This window comes from Lepisma saccharinum, chromosome 14 (assembly GCF_977018435.1).
Source record: "Lepisma saccharinum chromosome 14, izLepSacc3.1, whole genome shotgun sequence".
Classification (NCBI taxonomy): Eukaryota; Metazoa; Arthropoda; class Insecta; order Zygentoma; family Lepismatidae; genus Lepisma; species Lepisma saccharinum.
The window spans coordinates 39,338,057-39,358,479 of NC_139242.1; the positions used below are offsets into that span (position 1 = coordinate 39,338,057).

Genomic DNA, 20,423 nt, shown 5'->3' on the forward strand with positions numbered 1-20,423 from the left:
TCTTGTGTTTATATATATTTACTTTGGATGCAATAATAATAATAATAATAATCAGTACTTTTTCTTCTGGCGGTACATCATACCGATATTTTTATAGGTGAGAATTAAACTAAAAACATTTTATTTTAACGAAAGAATTGGGGGGAGGGGGTGCGCGCGTGCATGCGTCTACATGAACGCACGTTTATTAATGAACATGCATTATGAACATAGCACACATGAGCACGATAACAAATAATAACAACAACAAACCAACTTGAAGAGTATCAACATTTTTTTCCCCAGAAATAACAATAATGTTGGCTTTGAGTTTTCGTTTTTAGGGATCCTTTGATTATAATGAAACGACGTTACCACTAGGCCATCGGGGAAGCCCCTATTATTATTAGTAGTAGTTGTTTTGAAGGATCATTAGTTCCTATTTGTTCCAATGATCAAGCTACCTTCGCACGGTCAAAATACCGGGGCCATTGGTGGTGGTAGTACTCATGTGTATTCATTTGTGGTTGGCGTTCCGACTGAAAGTGCATTAACCACTGGGTAAACGTGTTCCATATCGAAAAAATGAATAGTTACCGACCGCGATAGTCTCGGAGGATCGTATTTGAAATAAAGGTGCATCAAGGTATCTTCCCGTGGCGGGAGGGATCGTAATGATAGCGGGCAGTCATGCGCAAGCCCGTTCATTTCGCGGTCTGCCTAAGCTGGTAGTTTGCGAAAGCGACCACAGGTGGCAGGAGTGTCAGCAGCTTGAGAACACCATTCGATTACGGCTCGGCGGGGCTGAGACAAACTTGGTTACTTTTTCATTATATGCTCCGGAGTGAAGCTGCTACAAGGAGATGTTGGAAATCATACTTTCTAGTAAGCGGAAGAATATTCAAAGTAAATTTTTCTTAGGTATCGATACAGTTTGATTTCTAAAATGTTGGAAATAAACGTCTTATGGTTTAAAAAGGCAAATAGAAATCTGTCTGCCTTTGACGCAAGATACTTTTCGATTATTATGAAAATTCTAAGTACTGTTTTTAGTAATGGAATGCAAAATACGTTATTTATGAAAACAAGTGCATTACAACAGTGTACTGTGGTAAAAATATGCCTTGATTTCTCTTTCTAACATTCTTTATTCTCTATTCTCTTTCTCTTTCTCTCTCTCTCTCACACACACACACACATATTCTCTCTCTTGAGTCTCTACAACATAATTACACGTTTGTAGCCTCTAACCTATTTGATACATATAAATGTTATATTTCAAATGTAAGTGAAAATAAGCATTATATACGAATGTAAATATGTTAGATATCATATACCTTCAGGACACACAGTGCCTTATGGCAATCTAAAAATTGTGTACGGAAAGCTTGATGTATGGGTTTAAATCCCATTCGCTGAGGATTTTGCAAAATGTAGGCGTTCATTTCACTTTCTTTCAAAATGACGAAAAGTGTATTTCGCTTCTATCTTTCTATTTTTTGTCTCTTTCTCTCTCTCGCTCTTTGCTTTTTTTAATTCTCTGCCTGTTTATTTCTTCTCTTTTATATATATATCTTCTGTTTCCTTTTATTTCCTTCCCTCTCTTATTTATTGTCTTCTTTTATTTCGTTCACTCTTATTTATCTTCTTTTTCTTTATTTCGATATATCTCTCTTATTTATCTTCTCTTTTCATTTATTTCGTTCTCTCTCTTATTTATCTTCTCTTTTCTTTTATTTCGTTCTCTCTCTTATTTACCTTCTTTTTATTTTATTTTGTTCTCTCTCTTATTTATCTTCCTTTTCTTTTATTTCGTTCTCTCTCTCTCTCTCTAGGTGGGTGGTTGTCTCTCTCGTTCCTATATTCGTAACGTCGTCGCCTTTCAATGAAGGGGTCCCGGATTCGATACCCGGTGGAGACTGTTTGAATCCCAGTTTACTGTAGGTCTATCCCAGATTAGCCTTTCTGTGCATAAAGTGGGCTTAAAAACAAAGTCAAACTCTCTCGTTCCTATATTTCTCTTTTTCACTGTTTTCTCGATTCTTTATTTTTCTCTCTCTCGTGCATTTTATCTATCCTTTTCTTTAGTTCTCTTTCTCTCTTTCTTTGTCTATATTTGTATTTGTTACGTTTCTTTAATATTTTTTTCCTTTTCCTGTTTCTCTTGCTTCTATTTATCTTTCCTTCCCTCTCTAGCCACCTTCTAATTCTCTCCTTTCTGCGTGTTCCTTCACATCTCTTCTTTCTCCTCTAAAACAATCCTTTCGTATAACATGTAAACATGACGTCAGTACATCCCACTGTTTTGACAATAACTTTAACGGGATTCGAACCTAAGATCTTCACTGAGCAGCGCATCGCATCGTAATAACCGCTAGACAACAGGCAGCCTTTGGAGAGATGATTTGGAATTTTATCGCCTTGTGTTGTTCTTGTAAATCTGGCTTCCTTATCTATCTGGCAAGATTTCCTGCTGCCCTCTCTGACACGAAGACTAAACGTCTGGGTAGAACTGAAGCGACACCATAGAGAGACTTACTTGTCTCTTCTGTTTACATACGGAGAGAGCGCCTTATCTTATCATACTGCAAAACCAGACAATCCGCTGTCTGTAGCAGGCTGCATCCTCTTGCGATCATACGAGAACATATGTGTGATTGCATTGCAAGCAGTGTTGCAGTATGTATGAAAAATTAAAATTTCCCCTTCCGGCATTACAATTTTCCAAATTGCTGTAAAATTACCCACGGTGTCGTAAAATTTTCCACTGTAAAATTGTGTTACACAACTGTAATACTTGTCACATATTTATAAAATACTTACTTATTTACAGAGCCAGTTAATTGTGTAATATAATTATAATACCTTTACTGCGATGTTTCAGTAATGCTTTCTTTACGTTTGTATGAACTCTTAGCAAAGATATAAATGTTGTTATTGACACTTGCAATCGTGTTGAAAGATTTACGTACCTGTAAAAGTTGCCGTGAAAAATGATGGCTTACTGCAATAGAATTTTTCATTTTTTTCTGGGAATTTCCCACTTTGGTAAATTATTTTCCATTTTGGAATAGATAATGACACACTCAGCCACCCTATCTCCCGGCCCCCATTCACAGCGCAGAACGGCTATTTTGACAAAATTCTTGTTTCTCTGCTGGGCGCTTCGGGAGGAGGGATTCTAACGTTGCCGCTTCTTGCCCAAACAGGGAAACAGCGGTAGGTCTAATTGGCTGTTTGACCGCAAGTTCCTTTGCAGGTAAACGTGATAATAGAGGGCGCTCCCCGCGCCGATTGTTATGGTCCCACAATAAACTGTTTTAACATTGTTGTAGAATTTATATTTATTTATTAAAACATTGTTATTAATTGCTCACTTTCATTTCTCATTATTATTGCTACTGTTGATTATTTAATATATTTTAACATATATTAACAGTACATTACTGTACTTCTTCAGTTATTATTTCCGACATATTGCCGCTTAGATATGCAATTTCGAGAAGTTTGAAAATCAGAGGTCTTGTGTGTGTGTTGATATGAGACAGATAAGCACAGAATCAATAGCTGCAACATTACCTATGCAAGGTGAGCCAACGTAGACAAATGGTACCGCACTTGCCTTTGGTTCTGGTGGTCCCGAGTTCGATTCCCGGTAGGAGTCCCAAAAATTTCGGGATTGACCAAGCGCTGTGAAGACAATTGTAGAGCTACATGAAAATTAGTAAAGGCCTCGTTCTCGAAAGCCAGCGGCGATGGGACTCCATGCGCAGACAACGCGTAACCCAATGAAATGGCCGCCCGCAGATCTTAAACGGTTGTGGCGAAGTGGTTAGCAGAGTGCGCGCTACAATACCAGGGTTTAAATCCCGGTCTGGGCGTGAATGTTCTTTGTGAGGGTCCATCTTCGCGATTAGCCAAAAGTGGCAGAAAAGCGAAGTAAAAATAAAACCAAAACAATCTATCAATTTTAGAGGGCTGTTGCCAGTGATGTGCCGTAGACTATAAGTTTACGTCTACATGCGTTGTTTACACGTAATCTACGGTAGATTACATTGGCTTGTAGTTTACATAGACTACGTAGACAATCTAAAGTACATTAAAATTAATTTTCAAGGCTTTCATGAAAGGAAAGTGACATTTTCAAATACATTGGTTCCTAACGAACTGAAAAGAATCCTATTTACAACAAAATTTCTCTTCTCTTCTATCAACTATGAAAAAAGATATATATCATATGAAAAGAACAACAACAGATGGCAGTCGCGAGGCAAAAGTGGTCTTTTTCCCATAAAACACTAGAATATTTCCTATATTAGGTTTTTTCTTAGGTGAGAAATTGTTCGAATTTGGAAGAAAGAATATGAAAAGTTCTCCTCACACATCAGCAACTGACACGCAGTATAATTTTCTTTTAATTCCACGGCGGCCTTTGCTAAGTTATAACCTTTCGCCATGTTGTTTACATAGATTACGTTATTTACGTATATAACATATTCTACGTGTAGAATGTATTCTATCGTTGTTTACGCCTAGACGCTCATCACTGACAATGGGCTTTAATTGTATTTTTAAGGTTTATATATGTGACGAGTTTATTTCATCTTCATGAACAACAAGTTCATGCTACATTTACTAGGTAAGCGCTATATACTCTATGGGTACTGATGAGTACATTCGCACATCCCCCGATTCATAGGTTATAGAGTTTTAACGAATTTCATGTTTTTAACACTAATAGTTTCCTAAATAGCCATTTAAAATTAATAGCTTATTGTTATTTTTTTTAAAAAAACACCAAAATTTCCCTACTTGAGGTAAAAAATCCCATTTTCCCTCACCGTGGGAAATTTCGTAGCATCTAAGGAACACTGATTGCAAGTCGTTTCGCATCCCAATCGTCCTTCGAGCCTCGCGGAGAGCTTGCATAGCGACAAGGTCGAATGGATGCTTGTCTGGTCTCCTCGGATGCAATTGGCGTGCAGCTGCATGCGGAAGAAAGACGAGACAACTGCATTTGACAAAACAAACCTCCTGTTGTGCTGAGTCAAGAGCTCAAGACATTGAGACCAAACTAGACGAAAAGGGGGGGGGGGGATCTCGTCATGGTCTCGTGCTTGGGTTTCAGTTATATTAATCCTCTTTCACTACATTCATTACGAAAAAATATCGGCAAAGGGACTGTAGGGGGGATTAAGGGGGGAGCTAAGGGGGCTATCACCACCCTTAGACCCTAATAAGCTATATGAGATATTTTCAATCATTTATACAGTCGTAGAGGAAGGAGTTACACGCCGGACAAGAAAAACAACAGATAGAACGAGATAATAACAAACAAGAGATTATAATTGTTGTTTTAAGTCCACTTTATGCACAGATAGGGACTGGACCTACAGTTTAAAGTGAGATCCGAAACACCATCTGCCTCAAACGGGTATCGAACCGGGGTCTCCTTGATTACAAGGCGACGACGTTACCACTACGCCATCGGGGAGGCCCCAACAAACAAACAAACAAACAAACAAGAGAGAAACTGACGGAGGATAGATTGGAAGAGGTAAAGGAACCGACGATAATGGAAATAAATCGAGAGAACAGAGAGAATAAATGAACAGATTGATTGATTGATTGATTTTTTAAAATCCACTTTATGCGCAGGAAGGCTAATCGGTAGTGGACCTACAGTTTAAAGTGGGATCCAAACCACTGTGCCATGAGCCTCCACCGGATATCGAACCCGGGACCCTTGATTACAAGGCGACGACGTTACATGAAAGAAACTGACAGAACTAGATCGGAAGAGGTAGGGAAACCGAAGAAAATGGAGAGATGTCGAGAGAAAGAGAATATAAATGAGCAGAGAAAGAAGAAATATGCATGACTGATACAGTAACAAGAATGTACTAATATTCTTTTGGAGAACTGCACTTTTTTCTTGTCCATTGGTAACCGGTACATAAATTGATCCACGTTTATATGTGGCGGAGTTGATAGCACGGTGTGCTATGACACCAGAGGTACCAGGTTCGAATCCTCGCCTGGGCGTTCTTTGTAAGTGTTCCTTGATCAATTTCATCGTATCTTCATCATACGATGAAGTGGTACTAACGGAGAACGCCCAACCCCAGGCTGGGAATCGAACCCGGGACCCCTGGCGTCGTAGCGATCTGTGATAAGCCAAGGAGGTTGGCCAAGGGGGAAACATGTGAACCTTAATCTCATCATCATTCCTGCCGACTCTGAGGTGGAGTGGTTATCACGGCGCCCTACGACTCCAGGGGCCTCAGGTTCGAGTCCAAGCCTCTGGTTCTTTGTGAGTGTCCCTACAAATAGGCTAAGATTACATCAAGTCCTGTTGTTACAAAACGTTCTGTATCGATTAGCTAAAAGTAGCAGAACAGCAAGGTAAAATAAACCAAAGCATCATACATCTTCATCGTCGCGATTGGCCAAAGGTGTTAGAAAAGACGTAAACATTAGGATTTGGCTGGTACTGGTCCGGCATCGGGAATCGAATCCAGTGGTGTGTGTAAGAACAGGCGCTTTACAGTCCTTCGCCATTTGTAGGGAAAACACTGATTTAATCAGTTCCACAATAACCCCTTCCCCTCCCGTGCTTCTGTGTGCGTGGTCACTCGCAACTCCCTCCGGTAAGCTCGGGAACACGACAAAACTAGCACAGGAATACGTCACAATGAACTAGTACAAGGCTATTGTCTTTAGGTGTCCTTTGAACCCTAAGCAGTGTCTTTCATTGGCTAACATAACCGAGATGGGAGTATTCCCCATTAACCCCTCACTTCTCTCAGTTGAATGCACTTTGACTGACACAAAACGCAGACAAATGTAGGCATGGTGCTGCAAAGAGTGTGGGGAGGGTGGCTTTTCATAACTCCCACTGCCTCCCCTACTTTTTTTTAGGGCTAAACACGTCACGCTCCTTCCCCATGCAGCCTAACCCACATGGGGAAAGAAAAAGTGTACAAGAATAAGCCGTAACAATTCGGTGCAGTAGAGGAACAAGCTTAAGTGAGAGGGGAAAAAAAGACTGTGCTTGTCTCACTTGCATACACCACAAGTATGCGAATCAAGGCCGAGAGTCTTCTTTTTTTTTTTCCTTAATGCATGCTTTGCCGCGAACCAGACACGCTTTAGTCTCTAGTTTGAAGTCGCGTTGGTAACAGTGCAGTGTGTTCGAGTGTGCGTGTGTGTGCGTTCAAGACAGGCTTGTGTATTTTTTTTCCCCCTCCTGTATCCGTACGCTGCATTGAAACCGTCTTGGTGCAAGTGTGAGAGCCAAAAAAAGAGGAGGGAAGATTTGAATGCAAGACGCTAACTTCAATTGTCAACTGCTCTGGTAACTTTTTTTTACCAGTTCTTCAGTGGGAGAGAATCTGTAACGTTCTCAAAAAAAAAAAAAGTGTTGGTGCAACCTTTGACGTACGAAACCGTGTGCAGAGTGTGTTGGGGGGAAGAGTTAGTTTGGAAAAAGAAAAGTGCATCACAAGATGGCCGAAAGCGTGCTGCAAGGCTTGTAAAAGAACATTTCGGCGGACCGTACAACCTTGATTCGTCGTAGGGATGCTTGAACGGTGTGCGCAGGACACGGAAAACGGTATGTTGACTTTTATCATTACTGCCATTTGATTCTTTAGGCGCATTTGCATATAATTGTTGCTCACATGTCCCCGCCGCCCCTCCCCCGTGCCTCGGACCAGTTTTAACCCCACCCTATGCAAGCAGCTGGACTCTTCTTGGCAGTTGGCACTATTTTAAGAAGCTCTGTTGGGAGGGAGGTGTGGTCTTTAGAAGTGAGTTCGGTGCAGGAAGGCGTTGATAATGAGAAGTATTGGAAGCTAGTTTTTTCGGCAGATTAGATTCAGACTTTCACGGAATGGAATGCAGTTTCTTAACAGCGTTCAAAGATGCTTTATTTTTTCATTACACCATCATTGCTTTTCAATGTAAGGACAATGTTTTTTAAGTTTTTTTTGCCATCTCAGAGGACGTACGATGTCACGTGTTCTGGTTTCGAATCCCGGGTGAGAGAGAGATGTATTTAGTCGTAATACCCCGCCCCCCCCCCCCAAATTTCATTCATTAGTTTTCCATTCCCTATCGTCACGATTGACACAGGGAAGCGAGGCGGCGTGTTGTATAGCAGTCATAAGTATTTTATAGCCCATCTTCAAAGCGTGATGGTTAGCACAGAGCGTTACAAACGCCACGGGTCCCGGGTTCGAATCCCGGACTTACACTCATCCTCATCGTCGTGATTAGCAAAATGTAGCAGAAAAGCAACGCTAAATAACAAAAATTAAATAAAATCAAACTTATGCAAGGAATACAGCGATGAGGATGAGTGATATGATGCAATGCAATTGATGAAAGGACACGCCAGGCCGTGACTCGAACACGGGAACTTCTGCATACGTTGTGTCCTACATTTATACTAGTTTTAATTTCAGCGGACCTGTATATTGAGCAAGCTTTATAAAAAAACTACGTCTCGGCTGTGGATATTTTAAACTCAAATTCTTAACTTTCAGGGGATACATTTGAAGATGTGTCGTTATGTAGATGCAAAGCATATATCCCGTCTTATTTATTCTGGAAGGATGTACAGTCAGGAGCAAAAGTGCGATTTAACTAACCCGTAATAAATTTGTGTTCCCAGTATATGAGTTTTTTTTATGCCTCGGAAAATCTTAATAAGCTGGGCTATCTCTCACACATTTTAACACTAAGCTCACGACAAAACCTAACCTATAATAACCGAAGATCGGATTTAGCGTAAATGCTTGACTTGTTCCTGTAAACGGTTCCGTAGGGGCTTTCGGTACAGGAGTTCGTTTCAGGGTACATCGATCACTGTACATAAATTCTATTGTGCCAGAAATGTACCATTTTAACTATTTTTGTCAATTTTGATGTTTAGGTACAAAAAAGTTTTTTTAAAAAATTGATTGATTGATTTGTATTATTTTACTTCGCTTTTCTTCCAGTTTTGGCTAATCGCGGCGATGAGGATGATGATGAAATTGAAGAGACAATCACAAGGAATACCCATGCCCAGGCCGAACCCGATACCCCTGGCGTTGTATAGCGCTACGCTAACCACTCCACCACAGAGGTTGGCAAATATTTCTGGCTTCACGTGATCGGGAACATAATGTTGAGAATAGGAAAGAGTATGAATACATGATGTGAGACAGCATTTTATCGCCAACATTTTGACTATAATAATAATTTTGTATAAATGCCACAATGTGTAGGTGCAATTGGGTGCCAAAACTGGGGGGGGGGGGAGTTTGTTTTCTTTAAACAAGGCTTAGCATTAAGCTGCTATAGTGAGAAGGCAAAAAGTGGCGAGAATGGGGGGGAGGATGAACTACACTCTATCCTAATCGCAGCCACTGTGTACAGTTAATTTATCGGACCTTTTTCTACATTAAAATAGTTGATCCCTTTGTGCAGGTCCTGAGTAATGTGAGATCTGCCTTTTGTTTCAGAACCAATGTAGAAGTTTGACTTAACATAGCTTGAGATTTCGAAGTAGCGAGTGAACCGTATTCAAATATCTCAACAATCATTGGCGTAACTTGTACAGGGCAAGGGGGGTGGTCACTTGCTCCCCCCCCAAAAATTCAGGCTACTAAATGTAAAAGTTAATTATACAGAGCATTCCCTGACATTCGCTACGAGACTCGGCGGCAAGCGGCCCGGCATCAGCGCTTGACTTTCCCGGTGAACGGGTCCACGACAGTCGCTTATATTAAACTTCGTAAAAAAGTTTAGAGTAACAGGGTCAGTTCTGAATAAAAGTGGAAAGAAAAATGGGGAAATAAATTATACAAAGACAATCCGCACACCATCCGTGAGTTAAAAGAGTATTGTACGAAAAATCGGGAGAATTACAGTAGACGAACTTGCACGTGTAAATGCCAATTTCCTTCGGAGATGCCAGGAATGGGTTGCAGCAGAGGGACGCCTTTTTCAACACCTTCTGTAGTCAAGGTTAGTACACAATATGAAAACTGTAATTTTAAAAGCTGATTCTAGCGACTGTCGCTGACCCGTTCACCGGGAAAGACAAGCTGAGATGCCGGGCAGCTTGCCGCCGAGTCTCGTAGCGAATGTCAGGGAATGCTCTGTAGTTTTGTTAACCTCTTGGTAGCTGAGTAACAAAGTATTGAAACGTATTTTTTTTTTTATGATTGTGCAAATATAAGCTATTGAGCAAAATAGTTATGGGCGCTATTTTTAAGGGATGCAAAAATTATTAATTCTGCCCTTGCCGCAAGTTAAGACCCAAGTTTGATTCTGCCCCCCCCCCCCCCCAAAGTTAAGTCCCACGTTCGATTTTGCCCCCCAAAGTTAGGTTCCAAGTTACGCCCATGTCAACAATGTTATTGTTTCTCTTTCCCGCAACAATTGGAGACGAACTAGTGATTTTTAATGATTGATTGATTTGCTTTATTTTACTTCGCCTTTCGTGCCACTTTTGGCTAATTTGCGAAAATGAGGATGAGTGGTGATATGATGGAATTGATGGACACTCATAAACATCCATGCCCAGGCCAGGATTCGAATCCGAGACCCGTGGCGCATTCATTATAATGGAAACATAGTTTTCGCCTCACGAAACTGGGCATATACCCTGTGGAAACTTTGAACTACAGCACTGACTAACTGTAATTGTGATGATTCAATTTTTAAAATTATATTTGTGTTGCACATAACTGAAAATTATAATCGTTATCTATCTTTATGCAAGATAAAACATTCAAATTAAAATATTTTCTTATATGACTCAATGCTGTATGTATAACATATTTGTAAGTGTGTGTGTAATGTGTTTATTCCAAGCGCCATCTATTTTCATTCTAGCCACATCACATGAATGCGCCTGCATACACAACTTGAAATGCATCACATCACGTTTGAGGTATTTTTGGTGCATCAATTGATATAGTTAAGTGTCAACAATATCAGTTGCGAAGTCAAAGTTGTAGGGGTAACATCGCTCTTCAGTTACCATGTTCCCAAGCGTACGTCTGTTTTTGTCACTTGTTTGTACAATGTTTGGGTGTTTTATGTACTAATTTCCCGTGCTTTGTGTACTGTTGTACAACTTTTATCCAGTAACGATGCTGATCAACTCTCTCTCTCTCTCTCTCCCGTTTTACGGTACGTTTGGCAACATGCTGTGTATCCGACGCTCATTTGTTTCTCCCCGACAACGTCCGGCTTCTCATGACACGAAAATGCCCGATGTCAGTCCAATAAACCTATAACCTAACCACGAAAGAATTCTGGGCGTACGTCAGAAGATGAAATAGGGCGCCCGACTTGCCTTGTAATCAAGTTCGAAACCTAATCGAGGCACATAGTGGTTCGATCCCGCTTGAAAACTGTAGGCCCAGTCCCGATTAGCCTATCTGTGCATAAAGTGGACTTAAAACACTATCACAAACGGCGCGTGACCAAGAAGGTGCTTGAGATTGGTGCCATCAGTCATAGCCTTACCATTCCAGTGTCCTTTGAAAAGAATTGTACGTACGCTATATTCTGTCCCAGCTGTGGATCAGGCAAACGAAAACAAGTCTCTGCGCAAGTAGTGACGCCAGACGGCTCCACCAATGAACACGTGAGAGGGACAGAATTGCGTGGAGGGGGGGAAGCGACTGCAGTAACAGCCATCGAGCAGCGTGTAGTGCTTTGCTCTGGCCAATCTATTTCCCCCGGTTCTCTTGATGCAATACGCGGCCTTGCTCCATAGTTAGCTCGGACAGGGTATAGTGGTTGTAGGTTTTGAGGACCAGTCCGACAAAGAATCAGCTTTATGTCGTCTACTGTAACAGGGTGGAAGTAATGAGCAAATCACGCCTTGCATTTCATACGGAAGCAATTAGGCTACTCCGCATGTGTGTGTTGGAACAGAACAGACTTTTATTTCATAATTACCCGTTTACATACATGTAAATAAATACATGTAGGCACCGTATTAGCAGAACGTTTATTAACCCTTCGTTAAAAAAAGACAGCTTCACTTTTATTCCCTTTAATGAACGGCTGTAAAAGAAATTGCTCCGTTTTACCTACTGGAGTGACTTTAACGTGGCGGTATCACTTCCATCCGTCGTAACACGAAGTGACGCCGATCGTGGATGTTCGTGACGTCGCGTTATTCGGAGATCCTCTTCCTTTCCGCACTGTGACCACGCACCGTGTGTGTTGCTCGTTATAATCCCAGGACCGTTTTCTGCTTCTGTGAGCATTTGCATTTTTTTTCATCTTCCGCCGAAATAAGTGTTGTCGAGTGGCCTGACTGCGTTTGCAATCTTTTTTTATTTAATTATTCGCTGTTTTATCGTCACGGTGCCAAAAGAGGTACACGCCGGCCTCCGCGGCGGAGTGGTTAGCACATCGTGCTACGACGCCAGGGGTCCCGTGTTCGAATCCTGGCCTGGGCGTTGATGTTTGTGAGTGGCCTGGGTGTGAATGTTTCTGACCCATCTTCGCAAATTAGCCAAAAGTGGCACAAAAGGGCGAAGTAAAATAAAGCAAATCAAACCAAAAGAAGTACGAAATATTTACCTGTAGGGAACAGACAGGAAACAAAAATAAATGGTGTATGTGTATTGATAGATTAATGCAGCCCCGTAGCTAGATATTTTAGTGAACTAGACAAGATTGGGTTTGGCCCCCCTACTCCCACACTACCAAGCGCCGACATTTTATGTACGTCCTTCGATTATATCTTCTTATGCCATATTTTGTGATATTTAAATTCTACAAATTTTGAAATGAGGAAACAAAAAAAGACTCATTTAAAAAATAATACAGGTTATGTTTAAAGATTCGTAGTTTGCATTTATTATTTAAAAAAAAGTCAATCATATTTAAGTTATGTGGTTCTGAAGAACATTTTTAAAAATCACAATTAGTACCACTTTGGGAAACAAAATTCCAGCAGTGCGTTACCAGAATATATCCCTACAAGAAAAGGAAGATAGAAAAATTCTAGTTACTTCTTGTAGCTATGTTTTCCTCCACCCCTTATCTCTGCCAAGTGGAACAAAAAGATGCGGGTTAGAAAAAGTTACCTTTCTTCACGAATTGGACAGTAAAGAGAAACAAGGGATTCTGATCTTTAATGACGTTAATTTATTTCAATGACAACGATAAGCATACTTAAGCGTACACTACATAGCCAGCTCTGAGCTTAAAATTAGCATTTCATATCAGTTACATGCAGTTTAATTCAGCTTACACCTTTTTTGCTCAAGTGAAATTGTTTAAGTTAGCTGAAAAGCTCAAATATGCCCCGATGTGATATGTTCCGTCTCTTCAAGAACAGACTATTTTGCCCTTGCACACTTCTGTAAGAGGTACACAGAGCAACCAATCAGAATCCTTGTTATGCGTACGTAGTTCCTGGCAAGGTCTTACCATGTTAACGTCTTAAATGCAATAGTGACATTTTCCTCGTTTTTCTAATGTTAAAGTGTATGCAAAACTTGTGTTCTGTATTGGAAGTGTAGTGTTTGTATTGTTAGTGAATGTCAGATATAATTTGACGACGTATTAATGCATAATCATCTTAATTTTCAACATTTAGTTGTGTTGCAAAAATAATCATAGAGGACAGTACTGACAAGCTAAGAGCTAGTTCGTCTTTCTTCTTTTCATTATCAATTGGAAGGAAACGAGGTTTGGACTGAAGATAGAAAGAAAAAACATTCATTTGACTAGAAATTGAACATGTTATGACTGTACCTTTGGCGTCTCATAAGGACAGGCTTTATAGCTCTTACCTTGCATTCATTTTACGCGCTGTTTTTTATTATCAAAATGGCGGAATCCTGCATTACGTGATTTTTTTTTTTTTTTTGTATTTTTAAAGGTGAAATACAGTAACTGTCGTGGTTTTTAAACTGATTAAGCTTACATTGGCGCAGACTTCGGGGAAGCAAGGGAATCCTCTCCCATTTTGTTTCAAATGTCTCTGATGGGAAGGGGGGAGAGGCAGGTAGTGGAACAGCGTATGCTTTCATTAGGGGTACCACTCGAATACTCTCACTTTCCTCCGTGGTGTAGGGTTTAGCGTAACGTTCCGTTAATTCAACGTTATCTACTATAAATACCGGACAGATGTTAGTGCTTTTTTTTTCATTAGACAGCAGATAAGCGGTTTAAAGATCGAGCATGTCTGTACTTGTAAAATATAAGTCCCCGGAAGTGTATGCTGATCACACTACTTCGATCAGCGGCGTAACCAGAATTTTTGGGAATTCTTGGGGGGCAACCTTCGGTAGACAAAAATCTGTGTTAGATTTTTTTAGTGGGAAATAGTGCTGAAATACGAACTTGCAAGATACTTCATATACGTGTATAACAATTCTGACTATTCTTAAAATGCTACTATTGCCAGAATGTTATCGAAGACATTAAATTCATACAACCGAAAATTTATGATTATTGCAGAGTTCTTCACAGCATATGTGCAAAATGTGGTGAAATTCGCAAAAAAAAATCACTTAAAACACTAAATTTGCATTATTTCCCGAATTACTTACTGTGCATGCGAAATGTGTTTAGCATGCAATTTTACCCTCTTGTAATCAGTTTCGGGCAACACTTAATATTTGTTGACATTACCGCAATTGTACCCTTTCATGCATTTCTTTGTGTATTTTGATGCAGCAAAAGTACATCATTAGTAGTTTATGTACTTTCATAATTAATTGCTAATTTGCAATTATTGTGAAAATATTACATTACGTTTACTTAATAAATGGTTTCATGTATTCTTAAACTTTCATACCGTGTGGACATCACTTCTTAGTGACGTCTTTCTCGTTTAAAACTGGTTTCTAGCCTACCTTCTACCGCCGAGGGTCCTGGGATCGAATCGTGGTCTGGGCATAGGTGTTCTGTGTGTGTGTCCCTAGATCAATTTTATGTCATCACTCATCGTCGGGGTTAGCCAAAATCGGAAGAAAAGCGACGCTAAATAACAAAATTCAACAGAAACTGTTCGGCAATCCCTCTGTTTGGAAACAATTTGATAATGTTTCTAATTGAATTTATACTGGTTACATTTTTCAATTAGTGTTGAAAATACAGAGGTAAGAAGGACGTGAAACAGAACCCAAGAGAAAATATCACAAATATGTTTTTTCTTATTAATCAAAATGTAACTAAGAAAGAAGTAAGGAATGGTAGAGTTGTATTGCTGACCGCGCGAATCCAGTTAGCGAACCTATACAGACAATGCAGACTCAGAGTAGCAATAGGCGCTGGGTTCAGATGACATCATCAGGTCATTTGTTGATTGGCTGCTCTAGGAGTTATATGTAACTCGCTCCAAAGCTGTCGATGCATAACAGCTAGTTGTTTTTTATAGAACTAAAAAGCAAAAATGCAATCATACAATCACTTTTAATAACAAACTGGAAAAAAAGTGTCCCTGTTCCTTTTTTAAATTATAAAAAAGGGAGTTAAGAAAGATGAACAAATTTTAATCTCTGGTTTCTAACTTTTCAATAAAACGCCAAGCAGAATTTTCTGTCTCACTTGTCACAGGGTATGCTTTTTAAATCCCCTTTAAACGAACTCGAGAGAGAGAGAGGTCAAGCTAAAAAAAAATCGCATACGTAAGTGTGTGTTACACTAGCTCGGTAATAAAGTGAACCAAAGACCTAAATTCAGTGACACGTTTTACCGTGAGCATGTTACAGCTCTCCCCCTCGTTTTTTCCCCTCACATCTGGGGGAAATGGGGAAAAAGGACTGTCATTTATCTTTGCATACATGACACGCCTACACTTGTTTTCCTCTCTCTTCATTTTTTTTTGTAAAATTTACATTGCCTGTCTCCCCCCTACTCTCCTGGTTCTCGCCACGAAAATTTTCCGCAAAAATGAATTTTTTAGTACGGAAAAAAGACGCCAGATGGAGTGGGTAAGAGAAATGAATGTCAACGTGATCCATACGGTTAACTTTTATATGATGAACTGCTTTGGCGCTAGTCTCAATATTGTGTTTTCACAGTTCCTAAACTGTGAGGTTTGGTAATACAGAGCTTTAACGAGTGGACAGAAACCCTGGGGGTACGATGAAGGGGTGGGGTAGATTTCGCGGGAAAAACCTGGAAAGAGAGAGAGAGAAAAAAAAGCGTGGTGGTCATGCGAAAGGTTTCGGAGTAAGGGTGGGGGGAAACGTGTAACCGCCGAACAAGTGAGAGAGATTTTTCTGGACGTAGGGGGTGGGGGAGGCAAATGCAGACATCCAAGAAGAAAAATGCGAGACTGGATGTTGCGTAGGAGGGGATGAAAGTAATGTTTTTACCCCGAAAAAAGCTGCGGTTATCCACAAGCTTGCGTTTTTTTACCTCACCACAAAGGAGGGGGAAAAAGTTGACCATCGCCCCAATGCAACCAACTCATTATAGTCTTTTTTTGAATTAAGATGTTAACACCTCCTGTAAACTTCAGTAGCGTAAAAAAAAGGTGAGAATGGGATCGTGAAGTTAGAAAGGGGAGAGGGAGGAGATAAAACTCGCTTAGCAACTGTAATAAGAGATAAAAATCCGACAAATGCTATTTTTGAATGTAAATTCCCTTTCTCTCTTTATGAATGATGTATACCCGAGAGATGGGGAGAATACACGTTTCGTTTGAATTTAATCCCACATCAAAGGTTTTTTTAAAAAAAAAAACATCGTGTAAATAGTGGAGGTGTGCAGATTGCTTTTGAGTAGTCATTTGGATGTTTTCTTTTAACACTTTGCAGGTGAACAATTGCTGATTGTTATGCTAATTGGGAGCTTTGTAAACGTATCACTGCGTTTCATCTGGTTAAGATTTGTACGTTTTGTAGCAATAAAGTTACGAACAGGATTAGAAATATACTTCAGGTCATTATAGTTTAGTTAATTGTTCTCAAGCGGCGTTTCTGTCTAAGGAAATCACAATGGGAATGAATATTATTAAATTCGTGAAGGGACACGCGCCCAGGCCTCGATTCAAACCCGTAGCTTTCAATGGCGAGATTGTGGGTTAACAACTCAATGCGCTCAATCAATGAGGTGTTGAATTTCCTTTGTGATGTGGTTCTAACACCGACCACGTTTTCAGTGCACGCATCACTGTTAGTAGTTGTAAAATTTACAGCATCCCACCGTTAAAATCTAACAGCTTGCCCGCTAATTTACAAAATACGGTACACAACGGCTTTTTTAATATTTGAATTTGAAAATTTTATCCATGCGGATAGATAACGATTATAAATTATGATTGTGTGCACATAATTATACATAAAAAAAACTGAATAACGATACACAAATTAAGGCAATTGTATCATTGCTGATAAAACTGTAAGAACGGTCAAGAACATTTTTTACGGTAGTTGGATGGTCTTATACCGTAATTTCCTCATTCAACTTTTTACAGTGTTGAACGTGATACATTTGGCAAACCTGTGAAACAAATTTGAATAACCACCTTTCCGTAAGCTGAAGTTGCAAAAGAAGTTGAGGCAAGAAGGGGTTGTAATTCTACATGCATGTAATTCTACAGATGGCGCAGACCTCCGTGGTGTAGTGGTTAGCACAGCGCGCTACGGGATCAGAGGCCTCGGATTCAAATCCCGGCATGGGTCTTCTTTGTTAGTATCCCTTCATCAATTTAATCCCCACGCTCACATTTATCTTCAAGAATAGTCAAAAGTGGCAGAAAATCGAAGTCAAATCAACAACAGATAGCGCTTTATTTGAACGATCATTCGAATGCTGGAAGAATCCGAATGGAAAAAGATTAAGGAAAAAGGAACGACGGACAATTCGAACAATGCTTTGTTTGTGTTTGGAAAATAACAGTATGGTCACTCAAGTGTAGAGAGCCAGATTGGACCAGAATCGTTAACAGAACGCCGTTGTGTGTATATATAGTGCGTTTAGAACATAATACAAATGCACACGGTAATTATATTGTTTATAGCGGTGAAAAAGGTGTGCTGAAGTAGAGCGTAATCTGTGGGCTATTCTGACCACAGATTCTTGCCCGACAAGTGTGGTTCCATCTAAGCGGGAATTCCATCAACAAAAGAAGATCGTATAAACAAAGAACAGTCGCAAAATGTCTGCGCTTCCCCCCTTTCCCTTACTCGTACCACTAACCCCTCCCTTCCTTCATGTCACTGAGAAGTACGTAATGCTAAAATGTTTGCTACTGTCCCTTTCCCAGAATTCTGTCTGTGTGTGTGTGTGTGTTTGCTTATTGTAGCAGTAATAATAACTTTTTTACAAGGAAATGTTTGACAAATGCTTTCTGTTACTGGGGCATTTTAAAAAGAAACGACGACGTTTGGTTTTTAGGCGGCGAAATGTTGAAAAGGGCGAAAGAGATCAAAACAAACTGGAAAATCAAGTGAAGAATTAGGTGTGAGCAAACAAAAATAGCAGTGGATTCTTGGAAGATATTTCAATACTGCGTAGCGAAATTGAAAAAATAAACTTGAAAATTGCATTTTACATATGGTCATGATTCATGAAATCATAAAAAAAAACCTACTACTGCTTAGCATCTTGAATTATTTTCGTATTCACACACTTTTGTTGTATATGTTGCGAAATTGAAAAGAGGAAGGAGAACAGACTAATATAATATTACTGAGAAAATTATAAAATTCGTAGCGTTGCATTTCAAAATTGACAATAGATGTCGCGAAAGCAATCACTTTATTAAATTTACATTACGTACAACTAGTTATTTCTTACACCATACCAAGTTTAGAAATGTTGTATACTTTTTTGTAGCAATTATTTGCCTTGAAGATAGATGAAGGGTGTATGTACATTAGTGAATCATTTGACGTTTTTATATGTATATCTTGGAAGAATAAATTTCAATACAATATTTGAAGCTGCTGTTATATTCTCTTGCAACTGGATCAAAGAATATGGAGTACCGCTTTGTTAAAAAATAGCATTTGTTCAGAGTTGCGCTAACCAACTACTACATTGCACCCCTGTTCCCCAATCCGGAATTGTACACTGCACCTATTGCTATTTTCGGAGGAGGTTAAGAATCATAATCAGAGAATTATTAAAGCAGTTTTTTCTGTGTACTTGGGCAGAATTAGTAAAAAAAAAATGTTTCGCTTTGTTTCCTTTTTTTGTGTACACAGAAAACTAAATGCATCAAATCTATTTGAAGAGCCGATCTTCGTGGAGAAGTGGTACACATTTACACATTACAATTCGTAACACAGTGCGGTACAACGGACCAGGGGTGTCGGGTTCGAATCCCGGCCTGGGCATAGCTGTTCTTTGTGTGAGCGTCCCTTCATAAATTTCATCATATCATCACTCATCCTCATCTTCGTGTGTAGCCAAATATGGCAAAAAGGGCGAAGTAAACTAAACCAAATCAATAAAACTGATCCAGTACGAAATGCATTGATCGAGGCACTAAATTGTGTTTTTTTTTTTTTTTTACCTTTGCCAAGCATCTGGTTCACAATTTGATGCATTTTTGTATTTTGTAAAGGCAACGCCAAAGTTCATCATATGATGAAATTGAGTATTTCTATGTAGATCTGTACTATAATGAATCAATTGATGCGTTTTTGATGCACCTTCATGCGTCTTACTTGATGATGCACTTAAACATTTGGTCTGAGCTACAGACTTTATGCATTTTTCGTTTAGGCTAATGCATTTACTTGTCTATGCGTACCTTAAATTTCCTATTTTCGTATTGTATTGATTTTCATATCACTTAGGACTAAATTGTGCGATTAAGTATCCTGGCGGCAATGCAGACTTTTCCAACTTCGCTCTGCTCTGTATACTTATTTTCTCCTGCAAACCTTTCTCCGTTTTGTTTCCATCTCCAACGTCTTCCTGTACGCGCTTTTAAAAGAAAAAAAAAGAAGGTTTCATCGTAAGAAGAGAACACAACAAGCGTTCTTCAACTTCCGACAATAATTTAGAAAGAGCTGCTAATTTATTCTCGTTCAGGCCTCTCGCTTCTTTGTTGGCCTCCGTTAAATCAGAGCTTCTCGCCATTGTTTGGGTTTCTTCCTTTTCTCTTGCAGTCCGGCCTCTCTCGACACAGCGTGCAACAACGGGACAGTGTTGCCAACTGCGCGCATTGTTTTGTGCCCAAGTTTGGGTGGGAAGACGTTGGTACTTTGTTTCACAGCTTCGTGTAAGCGCGCGTACAGGAAGGGACAAAGGTCGAGATCATGATTCGACCACGGTAAGCAGCCAGCGGAAAGGCAAGTTCAGTAAAATTGAAACGCGAAATTTTATTTTATTTTTGTTAATTAGCGTCGCTTTTCTTCCACTTTTTTGATAATCGCGACGTTGAGGATGAATGATGATATGGTGAAATTGATGAACACCCATGGCCAGGGAGGGGATTTGAATGCAGG

General features: G+C 39.8%; 1 protein-coding gene across 9 annotated transcripts in view; it reads left to right on the top strand.

Annotated features, from left to right (window-relative positions):
- dati (zinc finger protein datilografo) overlaps nucleotides 1-20,423 on the top strand; it is a 688,312-nt gene that overhangs the window by 38,124 nt on the left and 629,765 nt on the right. For 6 of the 9 annotated variants that reach the window (XM_083135412.1, XM_083135420.1, XM_083135423.1 and 3 more), the window contains exon 1: nucleotides 7,148-7,594. The exons of the other annotated variants lie outside the window; for them this stretch is intronic. The gene's annotated coding sequence lies outside the window, so the exon portion shown is untranslated. Of the gene's footprint in view, nucleotides 1-7,147; nucleotides 7,595-20,423 lie in introns of those variants that run through there. 9 annotated transcript variants of the gene reach the window in all.